Source organism: Trichechus manatus, unplaced genomic scaffold, assembly GCF_000243295.1.
Source record: "Trichechus manatus latirostris isolate Lorelei unplaced genomic scaffold, TriManLat1.0 scaffold00001, whole genome shotgun sequence".
NCBI classification, from domain to species: domain Eukaryota; kingdom Metazoa; phylum Chordata; class Mammalia; order Sirenia; family Trichechidae; genus Trichechus; species Trichechus manatus.
The window spans coordinates 43,015,266-43,030,362 of NW_004443937.1; the positions used below are offsets into that span (position 1 = coordinate 43,015,266).

The following is a 15,097-nucleotide window of genomic DNA, read 5'->3' on the forward strand; positions in this document are numbered from 1 at the left end:
TGAACACTGGAAGGCGGTGGTGCTGAACACTGGAAGGCGGTGGTGTTGAGCACTGGAAGGCGGTGGTGCTGAACACTGGAAGGCGGTGGTGCTGAGCACTGGAAGGCGGTGGTGCTGACCACTGGAAGGCGGTGGTGCTGAGCACTGGAAGGCGGTGGTGCTGAGCACTGGAAGGCGGTGGTGTTGAGCACTGGAAGGCGGTGGTGCTGAGCACTGGAAGGCGGTGGTGCTGAGCACTGGAAGGTGGTAGTGCTGACATTGGAAGGTCCCCCATGTGAAAGATTCTGAAATGAATGAATGAGATTTCCCCTTAACCATCCCTAACCAAGAAGAAGATTTAGAAAGACTGTAGTACTTTTTCAAGGAGCCCTGGTGGTGCAGTGGTTAAAGCAATAGACTGCTAACCGAAAGGTCAGTGGTTTGAAACCACCAGCAGCTCCGTGGGAGGAAGATGTGGCAGTCTGCTTCCGTAGAAGTTTACAGCCTTGGAAACCCTATAGGATTGCTGTGAGTCGGAATCGACTTGATGGCAGTGGGTTTGGGTTTTAGGTGGTACTTTTTCATGTATACAGTTTTAACTGGGTAAATAGAACCTGAGACGTGTGTCTCTAAAGTAACCATTCAAGAGCATGACCTGCTTATACCTCTGAACTTCCTGAGTTCAGCAAGTTCAACCACCAACATACTTAGCTTAAAGAATGAATTTTGTCCCTAATAAATAGAGCTACGATCTTCCCAGTTGTTAAAGCCAGAAATTTGGGTGTTTCCTAGAACACTTTCTCCCCACCTCTAAATCACATCCCTCACCAAACGCCATTAAATTCATTTCCTGATTATCCCTTCCTTTAATCCGGCTGCCATTCCTCTAATCCAGGCTATTGCTACCTCTTATATCAAATCCGACCACAACCTCCTGCTCGTCCTTTCTTCCTTCTCTCAAATCCAGTTTCCCTGGGACAGCATATGTACATTTGTTAGCACATTCTATAAACTTCTTTTGACTCTAAAAAGGTGAAGACCCACTGACTAAGTAAATACAACCAAATAAATCCAGCTCTTCATGCTTCCAGGTTGATAAGCTCACCCCCAGCGCAGAGCGCTTGCAGCTGCTCTTCCCTCCACCCAGAAGGCTCTTCCCAGGTATCCATTTGGCTGGCTCGCTTGATTTCTTCAAGTTTTTACTCAAAACCCACCTACTTAATAAGGCTTCCCTGACCACTTCACCTGGAATTTTAGCACTCACATCCCTGACATAACTCAGTTCCTATCCTTCTTCCCTGCGCTGTTTTTTCTCAGTAACGCTTTCCGTCATCCAAATCGCTGCATCCGTCACTTAGTTATCTTGTTCATCGTCTGTCTCCTCCACAAGAAAGTACATTCCACAAGGGCAGGGATTTTTGTCTGTTTTTGTCCACTACTATATTCCATTAAGGAGCCTTGGTGGTGAGTGGTTAAGCACTTGGCTGCTAAATGAAAGGTTGGTAATTCTAACCGACCAGCCACTCCATGGGAGCAAAGACCTGGAGATCTGCTCCCGTAAAGATTTCAGCCTAGAAAACTCTATGGGGCAGTTCTACTCTGTCCCAAAGGGTCGCTAGGAGTCGGAATCAACTAAAAGACGCACAACAACATATTCCCATTGGAGTCTCTGGGTGACGCAAACAGTTAAGGTGCTCAGCTACTAACTGAAAAATTGGAAGTTCAAATCCACCTGGCGCTTGGCAATCTACTTCTGAAAAATTGAAAACCCTATGGAGTGCAGTTCTACTCTGACGCACAGGGGTCGCTATGAGTCATTTGACTCAACAGCCACTGGTTGGATTCCCAATGTCTAGAAGAGCACTTGGTAGTGAATGAATGAATGAGCAATAATGTTTGCTGATGGTTTCTTTTGGTGTTTTTTTATTGCCCCGGATTCTGCGGTTGATTTTTCTAGCTCTCACCTGAAGTAGGCAGACCCAGCACATACGTAATTTCAAGTTCTATTTCGGTTGGTGCCTTGTATCTTAGCTACAAAAGAAACTGTTAGTTGTCATTTTAAGGAAGGAAACTCTGGGGTTTCTCCTTAGTTTTGAACACCAGGCATTTGGGGGAAAGATTTTCCATTTTAAAGGTTTTAAAAATGAATTATGAATCTTCATTTGATAGGTTTTCTCATTCGTGCTTATAGCTAGCTATTATGTGACCCAGTTGAGCTGGGAGCTCTAATGGCTAAGGTGAGATTAATCCTCACAGCCACTTCATATTGAGAAACCAAGAACTTGGTGAATAGTATGAAAAGAGAGCTCTCTATCTCATCACTTTGTTATGAGCAAAGTTACTCAAAACCTGTTTAGAACAGAACTCACCGTTTTGAGAAAGTCCTGCTTTTCTTGCAGAAAATATATAAGTATTGATAAAATACAGGTGATTTAGCAAACATGACAGTATCTTAGGAAAGATTGCATATCTTTGCCAAAATACATGGAATTAGATGCCCTCAGGCAACTGAGATGGGGACTCGGAAAAACGCTTTTCTAACTATTCTTTGCTCGTAGCAACACAGATCCGGAGTTCGGTGCAGCCTGTGGGGGGCTAAAGGGGTGATGCAGATCTCAGAGTAAGTTGGAAAGAAATACCAACAAACGCGAGATGCATGAGGCAGCACAAGTGTTCGCAAAGCGGGAAATTCAGGGGGCAGCTACTGCCTGGCTTCCGGAAAGCTGAAGCGTTAACTTAAAGCAGACTCCAGCCTCTGTTAACTTGGCATCAAAACTAGTTAGATTTAGTTTACCGCTCAGTTAGTCTCTGGCCCTAAAAACTAGTTAGATTTAGTTTACCACTCAGTTAGTCTCTGGCCCTAAAAGCTAGTGGGCTTTTCTCACTCTGACCAAATGGGTTGGCATCTAACATCCACAGTCTTATTTCTAGAAATGCCTCAGCTCCACCACCAGTGATCTGCTTTGAGAATTCATGCTTGACAAGTAAATCCCCTTGTTAACCAAGTTTGCCTGCGTCTAGTGCACCTGGAAACAACAACGTTGTTGTTGTTAGCTGCCTTGAGTCAGGCGCCAACTCATGGCGACCCCACGTGTTACAGAGTAGGACTGCTCCGAAGGGTTTTCTTTAATTTTATTGTACTTTAGGTGAACGTTTACAGCACAAATTAGTTTCTCCTTCAAAAATTTATACACAAATTGTTTTGTGACATTGGTTGCAACCCCCTCAATGTGTTAGCACTCTCCCCTTTCCATCCCAACCTCCCCGTGTCCATTTATCCAGCTTTCCTGTCCCTTCCTGCCTTCTCAGCTTTGCTTTTGGGCAGATGTGGCCCATTTGCTCTCATACACTTGATTTAACTAAGAAGCGCATTCCTCACATGTGTTACTGTTTGTTTTATCGGCCTGTCTAATCTTTGGCTGAAAGGTGGACTTTGGGAGTGGCTTCAGTTCTGAGTTAGCAGGGGGTCTGGGGGTCCATGGGGTTTTCTTGGCTGTAATCTTTGCCAAAGCAGTTCTCCAGGACTTTCTTTCACAGAGCCAACCTTTGGGTTAGCAGATGATTGCAAATGGCTTGTGCCACCCAGCCTCCTCTGGAAATGATAATACTAATAGTTAATATGTATTGAGTGTTCATCTCAGCTCCCTTGGGACTCCCAAGGTGAGAGCACCTCCCTGAGCTGAAGCAATCCCAGTCTTCAAGGATTTTTATTTTCCATGCAACATCGCCCGAAACACAAGCCAACAACCTTCCGCACTCACAAAGCCAAGGACACCACTCACTGAGGGAGACTTCAAAAGTTTCTCGAAGATGATTTTGACTTTTGGTGGGTTTTGCATCACACAAAGACTTTAGAGCCCACCTCCGCTCATTAGGGCTCAGTTCTCCCCTATTTCCAGCTCATTTTAAAAGATCATGGTTTTTCCAAATGTTGACTCTTTTTCACTGAAGCTAAACACCGTTGCCTTAATACTTGGGTTTTCAAATTCTCTCAGAATCATCAAAACAAAGTACTTGCAAAATGTTTGTTTCCCAGATGATTTCCAGTCGGTTCAATACTGTTTGCCAGGGGGCTTAAACTGAGGGAGGTGGGTCCTGAAATATGGAACCAAGATGCTGCATACTTACCTGCAGAATAGCTGCAGCTGTCTTTGTGCTCTGGAAAATACTTTCTTTTTGCCTTCATCTTAGTAATAACAAAAAAGATCAAAAATGGAATGAGATTATGAATACCACTTAAGAGGGGCAGTTTGACAAACTGGTACAAGATTATTGTAGCGTTGGCTAATCTCTGCAAATTTGTGTGGAAGCAGGGTCCTCTTTGTGACTAAGAATATCTTATGTAGAACCTTCACTTTTTTAATAGCTAATTATTTCCTCTCATCAACAGGACACAATGTGGCATATAAAGAAACCTCATTATAACAGATTTGAATATACCATAGGTCAAACGGTGCCCCCATAGCATAATGACTTCTGATAAGATTCTAATAATGTGTAGTTCAGCTAAGTACATATTATTAGACGTCTGTCTGGTAATTTTAGTCCTAATCCCGATACTCAACTCCACAGGTTTCGTTAAGCAATTAGGAAAAAAAGAAAAATTTGTACAAGAGCTTTTTACTTTACCTGCTTATAACTACATCTATTATAAGGATACAATACTGGAACAGGTACGGGGGGTTCTAAAAATGCACTGCGGACTGCCCCAGTAAGGCATAATCTTAGCAAATCCTTAGCGGTTGGGGGCCCAGGCTCTGGAGTCAGACTGGGTTTGTGTCCTAGTTCTACCATTTGCTAGCTGGGTGACCCTAGGCAATTCACTTAACCTCTCTGTGCCTCATCGTCTTCACCTGGTACCTGATTATAATAATAGCACATGGAGCCAGAGTGGGAATGTAATGAGGTGAATTTACACAAGCCCTTAGCACAGTGCCCAGGTTATAGAAATTACCCAGTACTGTTAGAAGACAGGAAGTAAGAAGAGAGCTAGCTTAAAATTTAACTGGCAAAATGAGACCTACCTGTGTGAGTGGCAGTGTGTGCAGAACAGTGTGGCATTGCGCTTTGGTGGGGGGCATGGATGTCAGTGGAAGCTGGAGGAGACTGGGGAGATGTTACGATGTTTGCTCACAGGTTAGGACCTTGCTTCTCGAAACAAGTCCATGGACCAGCCGCACTGGCATCACATGGGAGCTTGTTAGAAATGCAGAATCCCAGGCCCCACCCTAGACCTACACTTCAACAGATGAATCTGCATTTCAACAAGATGCCCACGAGATTCATGGCACGCGAAGTTTGGGAAGCCCTGCTCTAGGACGCATCTTGCTTCTCCAAGCTTCCATCACCTCCCACCACACGCATCAGCGCTCACACAAGGATAACTGTCAAGAATACAAAAAACTGTGAATCTTAAATACCAACAGTAATGTGGCAGAGATATGATGGAACGGAGAAAAATAAATAGAACCAGCTGAATAAAGCATGGAACATACGTTATGATTCAGTTAATATTTATGCCTGGGCAGGATAAAAATCACAAATATTTATTTCATCCAGGCTGAAAATGAAAACCAAGAGAACATATCGTCACTGTCTTTGGGGGAATTTGGGCAGAAATCCCTGGTACCCTCAGACTTGTGAAAAACAGGCACGCCTCTCGCGAACACCAACATTTCAAGTCCACGTGAGTCCTTGTCCGTTCCCCTCCCGCTCACACCAAACAACAGCACACTATGCACACTCCACACGTTAGAGACGCAGACACACACACAGCCTTGTCCACGCCTTCCTCCTTTCTCTTCCTGCCTATCTTCTGCTCCTTAGCCAGAGACACGGGATCTTTGAGTTGAAATAAACTTACAGGAAATGGAACAAGAACACAGGGGTGAACTGATTTCTGCTGTTAGATACATCCTGGCTGAAAGCAGAGAATATAAGAAAAGAACGATGTTTACCTGTGTTTTATTGACTGTGCAAAGGCATTCAACTGAGTGGATCATAACAAATTATGGATAACATTGCAAAGAGTGGGAATTCCAGAACACTTAATTGTGCTCATGAGGAACCTGTACATAGACCAAGAGGCAGTCATTCAAACTGAACAAGGAGATATTGCATGGTTTAAAGTCAGGAAAGGTGTGTGTCAGGATTGTATCTTTACACCATACTAATTCAATCTGTATGCTGAACAAATAATCCGAGAAACTGGACTATATGAAGAAGAACGGGGCATCAGGATTGGAGGAAGACGCCTTAACAACCTGCGTTATGCAGATGACACAAGCTTGCTTGCTGAAAGTGAAGAGGACTTGAAGCACTTACTGATGAAGATCAAAGACCACAGCCTTCAGTATGGATTATACCTCAACGTAAAGAAAACAAAAATCCTCACAACTGGACCAATAAGCAGCATCATGATAAATGGAGAAAAGATTGAAGTTGCCAAGGATTTCATTTCACTTGGATCCACAATCAACTCCCATGGAAGCAGCAGTCAAGAAACCAAACGATGCATTGCATCGGGCAAATCTGCTGCAAAAGATCTCTTTAAAGTGTTAAAAAGCAAAGATGTCACTTTAAGGACTAAGGTGCGCCTGACTCAAGCCACAGTGTTTTCAGTTGCCTCATATGCATACAAAAGCTGGACAGTGAATAAGGAAGACTGAAGAATTGATGCCTTTGAATTATGGTGTCAGCGCGGAATACTGAATATACCATCAACTACCAGAAGAAGGAACAAATCTGTCTTGGAAGAAGTACAGCCAGAACGCTCATTAGAAGCAAGGATGGCAAGACTTTGTCTCACATAGTTTTGACATGTTATCAGGAGAGACCAGTCCCTGGAGAAGGACATCATGCTTGGTAGAGGGTCAGCGAGAAAGAGGAAGACCCTCAACGAGATGGATTGACACAGTGGCTGCTGCAATAGGCTCATGCATAACAATTGTGAGGAGGGTGCAGGACCAGGCGTGTTTCATTTCTTCTCTTGTACACGAGGTTGCTATGAGTTGGAACCAATTCATCAGCACCTAATGACAACAACAGCATTATTTATCAGGTGCCTACTTGTGCAAGCGAAGTATTGTACCGCATGTTACTCATGCTTCCATCATTTCATTTAAACTCTTGCAAAACTCCTCTGAGACAGGCTATTAATTCTCTGCTATTTCAACTGAGGAAATGATCTATAGAGATGAAATAATTTGCCGAACGCTATGTCTTGGTTGTACTGTGGTGACTTGTGTGTTGCTGTGATGCTGGAAGTTATGCCACTGGTATTTCAAATACAAGCAGGATCACCCATGGTGGGCAAGTTTCAGTGGAGCTTCCAGACTAAAACAGACTAGGAAGAAAGGCCTGGTGATCTACTTCTTTAAATTAGGTAATGAAACACGTATGGATCACAACAGAACATTGTCCGACTCCCTTACTTTGGAAAGGTCATCAGGAGGGATCAATTGCTGGAGGAGGACCTCGTGTTTGGTGATGAAGTAGAGGGCCAGTGAGGGAGACCCTCAGTGAGGTGGATTGGCACGATAGCTGCAACAATGGACTCGAGCCTGCTGGTGATCGTACGAATGGTGCAGGACTAGGCAACATTTTGTTCTTTTGTACATAAGGTTGTCACGAGTCACCATTGACTTGATGGAAGCTAGTTACGCAGCCCAGAAGTAGCACAACTGAGACTTGAACCCAGATCTAACGTCTGCTCTCTAACGGACATAGTAAAGACAGTGCCTATCAGTCTAACAGTCATCTTCTTGAGGAATGGTTTCTCATTTGTAATTCCAATATAAGATCGTTCCTGACTTTCGCTTCGTATGACGAGCGGGGAAGTGGCGAAGGAATGTTTTCAAGGCAGACTGAATTCGAGCTGTGGATGGTAAAGTGCAGGATAATTTCCTTCTTGGTATTTTCGAAGTTCTTCGTTTTAACCATCTGTTGCAGGCTGACAGATGGGTTGATATATGACAGAATAATGGGGCTTCAATTCTAGAAAGGCATAAGGAATGCTTGAAAAATAGAAGCTCTTTTCGTGAACCTAGCTGTGCTAATGCCACTTGCTCACTTGGGGGAAAAAAAAGTTGGTGGGAGGGAAGTGTGAAATATCAACATCATTCCCCTAAACAGAACGTCTCTCCCAATTGCCAAAGGTCGAGTCCAGTAGAATGTGCCTATTCTAAAATCATACCGGAGTTTTCAAATACAGTCACTTACTGGGGAGGGGCAGGGAAAGAGGAAGTGAAGTATAGGTAAATAAAAACATCAACAAAAAACACTCTTCCTTCCCTATCCCATGAACATTTACTTTTTTTTTTTCTTAAGGCAGCAGTGTTATGAGTTTCATGTATGTTTGAGATAATTTGGGAAACATGCAGATTTCTGAAATCCAAATGATTTTCCCTGTGTCTCTGCCAAATGGGAAGTCTCTCGCCTTTCTTCATTCATTCAGTGGATGTATACAAGCACTCACTATAGACCAGGTATTTGGGAAGGCACTGGGGACACAGCTGGTTAAGACAATCCTGTCCCCAAGGACCTTACAGGCCAGTGAGTGAGACCAACATGTCAAGAGAATTTAAAGAGAGCATACTGTGCTTTCGCACCGTGTAACAAGGCATCCATTCAGCATCTCGGTGACACAGCCTTCTAGGCAGAACATCTTCAAACGGCCTTATATGTCTTTACAAACTGATCAGAGTTTTTTCCCAATAATAAACTGCAGCCAAATGAAATATTCTCTCTCACACACACACACACACACACACACACGCCAAATTGCTGTCAAATAGATTTGATGTTCTACCTACCGACTCAGCCCTTTGGACTGGGTGGCAGAGTTTGGGCCAGATGGATTTAATCTCAGCAGCGTGATGCCATTTAGAAAAGAACATCCGCATATGGATTTTTTTTTTTTAAATCAAGTCATTACAGCAGAATTCACAGTCAAATATCAATGACCATGAACAAATCAGGCCATGTCACTTGAAAATGGCAACAGCATCATCACCATCGTTACCCTCACACCCACTGACGCAGCAATAAAGTATTCCAGTGTCCATGCTGAGCGCTTCAATTTCCGTCCTCATGTCAGCCCTGTAAGGCGGCCACTCCTTATTCCATTTTACAGATGTGGAGACCGCAGCCCAAAGAATTTTAAAACTCACCATCAGGTTAACTTTATCCCATTATTTCTGGCCGTGCATACCAACTCTCTCCCATGTTCCATCTGGGAAATATCAATAGTGTCGAATAGTAAGTTAATGATAGGATTACGTTTTCTAAGGAGTATTTGACAGCCTGAACTTTCTCGGCAGTCCCTTCCCACTCTAAGATTATGTAATTCTGGGGGAAGAAGATGTACATTTACCCAGTTCCAGGAAAAGTAATGACAAAAAAACACAGAGCAGGCTTCAGAGAGGAGGGGGTTTGGGTCAGAAAGTGGCATCTGAAAGGCCTGCCCGGGTTTTCTGAGTCAAAACTGTGCAGTGCAGCCGACTTGAAATGAGTCCCACAGAACACATCTGTTTTCAAATATAGGTTGGGCGGTGCGGGTGTCTTAAACATTTTTTAGACAAATTAAGAAATCACTTTGAATTATCTGGTATTTTAATTATTTGTGTCTCTACCCTCTGCCATTATATGGAGAAAAAAAGATAGTTGTGGGGCGTGTGTGTGTGTGTAATAAAACTGTGATAGGGTCGTTGTGTTGTTCACAGAGTGGCTCAGGAGACGTGTGTGAGACGAAGTTCCAGTCTGGCTGCTCTGGCTGCAGGTCTCCCACTGTGTTGTCTGTGGGCGAGGCCCCTGCAGATGTTTTATCTGCGTGCTGCCTGACATCTGGCGTTGCCCAGTGTGTGTGCAAGGCCCACAGGTTTTGTGTCAAGTAGACACCGCTGGTGGTTGATTGCCTCCATCTTAGCACTTTCGTTTAGCCGGTTCAATCGCAGCCGCAAAAATATTTCAGCAGTGCTCAAAAATACACACAAATACACAAGATTGATGTGATGATAACAGTCAAAAACAAACATCCTCAAATTTCCAGATTCATTCTTGACTAACTCTACATGTGTGATTTTTTTCCCCCAATTATTGTTAAAACATCCAAACTGATTTCAGTTTTACTCATCTCTGGTGTAAGATCTTGGACTTTTTTCTATACTTGTTGATAGATGTGTCAAATGACCAACAACCAATTACTTGGAAAGGGTGCCGTTTCATGTGTAAATCGCAACTCACCTGGAAACACTTAACAACCCCAGTTGCTTGCAAACTACTAGGCTCCAGGTTCCAGAAAGCAGGAATACTCTTCCTCCACAATGTAGATGTGTAAAAGATCTAGCCCAGATCTCTTTGCCCCTGGGCTCACCTTGTTTTTGCTTGGCTTCCTAAGAGGGGGAAGGCTGCAGGTGAGCAAGTGCAGACAGCTAATAGTGTCAGTAGCCACGTGGGCCACAGGACTCCCAAGAAATGAGCCATTTTCTCATCCTCACACTGAAACCTCCATCCACTGACACCATAGCCCAATGCATGCTCATAAGCAGGTAGTGGACTGGAGCCCAAAGCTCCCCCTGGAGGCCAATTCGTAGGCTTTCCAGATAAGCCATTTCGGTGTATTTTCAGCATGAGTCTGCTTTGAAAACTATCCAAGGACAAACCTAAAAGGATATTAGTTGATGCCACTAAATAAAGCCAATACCCTTTTCTGTACTGTTGCGTTTATGGCTATTATACGTGGTGGAGTTTTCTGCATCCAGAGTAAGGAAATAGTGTGGTAGACTGAAAAGTGTAGACTGTGAGTTAGACAAAGTATTTAAAACATCCATTTGGGGTTACTATGTACCAGGCACTGCCTTAAGTATTTTATTGCATTAATTCATGTATTCTTGACAAAAATCCTCTGAAAATCTGTATTATTATTGCCCTTTTTACAGATATATGGGGCAGTTCTACTCTGTCCTATAGGGTTGTTATGAGTTGGAATTGACTCGACGGCAATGGGTTTGGTTTTTGGAGCCCTAGTGGTTCAGTGGTTAAGAGCTCAGCTGCTAACTAACAGGTGAGCAGTTCAAATCCACCAGCCGCTCCTTGGAAACCCTATGGGGCAGTTCTGCTCTGTCCTATAGGGATGCTATGAGTTGGAATCAACTCAGTGGCAATGGGTTTGGGTTTTTTTTTTTGTTTTGGGTTTTTGTTTTTTTTTTTTTTTACAGATAGGGAAACTGAGGCTTAATGGGCTCCCACAGCTGGTTAGTAAGAGCTGAGATTTGAACTCAGGGCTGTCTGATTCCAAAGACTATAGTGGTACTTTCTTCTCTAAAAACCTATGTATAATAATACCTACCTCAAATTTCTTTGTGAAGATTCAGTGGAATAATGTATGTGCTGGCGCACAGGGAGTCGATCACAGCTATTGATGGTAATGTTCCTACTATTAATTTATTTTGACCAGTTATGAAGTTACTTATATTACTGTTAACTTATTTTGAAAGGTTCATGCTATTTGTAATGAAAAGTTTAGGCGGGCTCAATTGGAAATCTAATTAGGTTTTGACAAGCGTTTTTAACATAGAATTCACAATACCATCACACAACGCTAGAAAAGACTTAGCGTTCATTCTGGGATCGACAAACGACAACAAATACCTCTTTTCCACCAAGATTATGAGATTGGTTGCCTCTGACTGCACTCATGGGACAGACGCACAGGATCTTTAAAATCTTCATTTTACAAGAAAAGTTGACAACAAGAGACAGGAGGCCTCAGCTCCACAGGTGAGCAGCCGCAAATTAATTGAGAAGGTTCTCTGAGAACAGACTAGAGAAGAAGAAGTTCGGTATGTCAATCATAATCAAATCTTACTTAAGAGAAAAAGGAAGGACATCCTACCTACATTAATTCTCAAGCATAAGCCAGAGTCTTCACGCGTGAAACGGGATGATTGATTATTCCCCAATCCTCTGACATCACGTCAGCATCCACTACATCTCTCTTACAAAATCCGGATTAACTGACGGTGCAAACACAGGCTGTCTTACAGTGATAGCTTAAACAACCCCGGCAGTGTAGAGCGTGAAAAGACATAAACTGCTGGAGGGATGAGAAAAACCTCTTTTTGGCTGGGATCCCCCACACGCACTCCGTTTTTAGAACAGGGCCCAGACTATAGGACCTGTGTGGCACAAATGGTTAGGCACTCAACTACTAACCAAGAGGTTGGAGGTTCGAATCTACCTGGAAAGAAAGTTCTGGTGAGCTGCTTCTGAAAGATTACAGCCATTGAAAGCCCTACGGAGCACAGTTCTACTCTGAAATCCATGGAGTTTCCATGAGTCAGAATCAGCTTGATGACAACTGGTTTCATCAATGTGGTGAAACCCGTATGAAATTGTGCACTACAGATTAGTAAATAAACACAAGCCCACGCCCACCTTGCTTACTGGTTAATCTGCCCCCCGCCACTGCCGCCAAGTCAACTCCAACTCCTAGGGACCCTATAGGACAGAGTAGAACTGCCCCATAGGGTTTCCAAGGTTGTAAATCTTTACCCAAGCAGAGTGCCACATCTTTTACCCACGGCGCAGCTGGTGGGTTCAAATCACCAACATTTTGGTTAGCTGCCGAGCACTGTAACCACTGCGCCACCAGCGCTCCTTTACTCAGCCTACAGTGGGAAGTTAATAAATGTTGGACAGATGACTGGACAAAGGGGTAGATATAACAATGGACAAGTGAACAAATCAATGGACTTTGGAGCCAAACAGATTTGAGTGTGGGGCCGAAATCCTCAATGTACTTCTCTAAACCTCACCTTCTTCGTTTGTAAAATCCAAAAAATGATTGTGATGAGGCTGAAATGAGGTGATCTCCCTAAAGTACTTTTAGCATCGTCCTAGCACATGATTTGCCCCCACTGTAGCTCAGCAACCCTTGCTTGCGACCGAAGCTTCACAATTTAGTAACTCCGAGACCTCCAGAAAAATCACTGACCTTTCTGAACCTTGATTTCCTCATCTGTAAAGTTGGGTTAGTACTATCCATCTCAAAGTGTTACTGTGAGAATTAAATGAATAATGTATATTATGCATTATGTCTGGTATATAGTGACTGCTCCATAAATGATACCACAATTATTAATATTGGTATTGATTTTTATTATGAACCAATAAAATCATTGTGGTGTTGGCGAAAAATATTGAATCTACCGTGGACTGCCAAAAGAACGAACAAATTTACCTTGGAAGCAGTACAACCAGAATGCTCTTTAGAAGCAAGAATGGCAAGACTACGTCTCACAATATTTTCGACATGTTATCAGGAGGGACCAGTCCCTGGAGAAGGACATTATGCTTGGTAAAGTAGAGGGTCGGCGAAAAAGAGGAAGATCCTCAATGAGATGGACTGACACAGTGGCTGCAACAATGGGCTCAAGCGTAACAACGATTGTGAGGATGGCACAGGACCAGACAGTGTTTCGTTCTGTTGTACTAGGGTCACTATGAGACGGAACCAACTTGACGGTACCTGACAACAACAACAATAAAATCATGGGTCTTTAAGAAGCAATAGGGTGCAGTGATTGTAAACACAGGTTCTGGAGCCAAACCCCCTGGGTTCGAATCCTGGCTTTGCATCTTTCAAGCTGGAGTTAAGTAACTTATCCCATCTACAAAGTGGGATAATAATTGTAGCTATCCCAGCAGGGTTGTTGGGAGATGAGATAAGTAAATACATGTAAAGCACCCAGTGAACGCTAAGTGGTAGCAGCTGTCACCTTCATCATCACCATTATCATCATCACCGCCTCCTTCTTCTTAAAATGGCCAAAAAATCAACTCCTTAGAAATTGCTTACCTCCAAAATTAAAAATGATAACCACAATCATAATAATAGAATGGATGGAAAGGCTTATTTCAGCTGCAAATTTCACGGAGAATTAGGCAGCCTGAGTTTTCTGTGCTTTGTCACCTGTATGGACAGTTTGCCTGCAGAGTTCTGGCTGAGCTCAGAACAATCCCCACTTGGAGGAGACACAGAGACCCACAGGAGGGGATAAGTGTGGAGGCCTCCAGCTTTGGGTGTTAGAAAGCAGTACTGAGGGGTGGTGTGAGGCGGCGGCAATTCGGGATGGGATTTTCCAAACAAGCGTTATTCAAGTGAAGCATCTGGTGCCCACCGTCTCTTGGCTTACTGGCTGGAAGATATGAGCAAACGAGGTGGGATGTTCTCCAAAATGTAAGGATGGTAACTCACATCCAAAGCTCCATGGAGCTGGCCGTTTGGCTACAATTAAAGGGACTTTCTACCTCAACTTTCTCCTCTAATGAGGATGAGCAAATCTGGTGGCTTGACCGCCCTTCCTACAGGCGAATTTCCTTTGTGCATTTGAAACCTGAGGCCTGTTCTCTAAATCCTGACATCCCCCCGTGGGGACTAGCAATCACCCTGTAGGTTTAAGCCACTTTCCCAGGGGGTTTGTCTCAAGTCCAGGGAATTAGTGGGATTTTTCTAAGCACAGTCAGTATCAGGAAGTTGTTACTGGGTAACTTCAGTCAATTCTGACTTATAGCGACCCTATAGGACAGAGTAGAACTGCCCCATAGGGTTTCCTAGGCTGTAATCTTTATGGAAGCAGATCGCCAGGTCTTTTCTCCCATTGAGCTCCTGGGTAGGTTCGAACCACTGACCTTTTGCTTAGCAGTTAGGTGCTTAGCCATTGCACCACCACGGTTCCTTATATCAGGGAGAGGGGGGACAGAAAACTCCAAATCTGGTGTAAATTCACTGTTTACCTCAGGAAACTGGATTTCAGTTTTCCTCCTTCATAAAGTGGTGGTAAAGCCTGCCTCGTGGAGTTGTGAAGGTGACATGAGACCCTGAGCACGACACCTGGTACATCACAAGTGTCTGACGGCTTCTGGAGGTTCTAGTCCTGTTTCCTCTCTCTGCTCCTTCGTCCCTCAAACATGCCTCCTCCTCCTCCACTGTCTCCTCCTCCTCCACTGTCTCCTCCTCCTCCTCCTCCACTGTCTCCTCCTCCTCCACTGTCTCCTCCTCCTCCACTGTCTCCTCGTCCTCCACTGTCTCCTCCTCCTCCACTGTCTCCTCCTCCTC

General features: G+C 43.8%; 1 protein-coding gene across 2 annotated transcripts in view; it reads left to right on the forward strand.

The window, feature by feature from the left end:
- SYNPR (synaptoporin) overlaps positions 1-15,097 on the forward strand; it is a 407,308-nt gene that overhangs the window by 370,016 nt on the left and 22,195 nt on the right. The gene's annotated exons all lie outside the window — the stretch shown is intronic.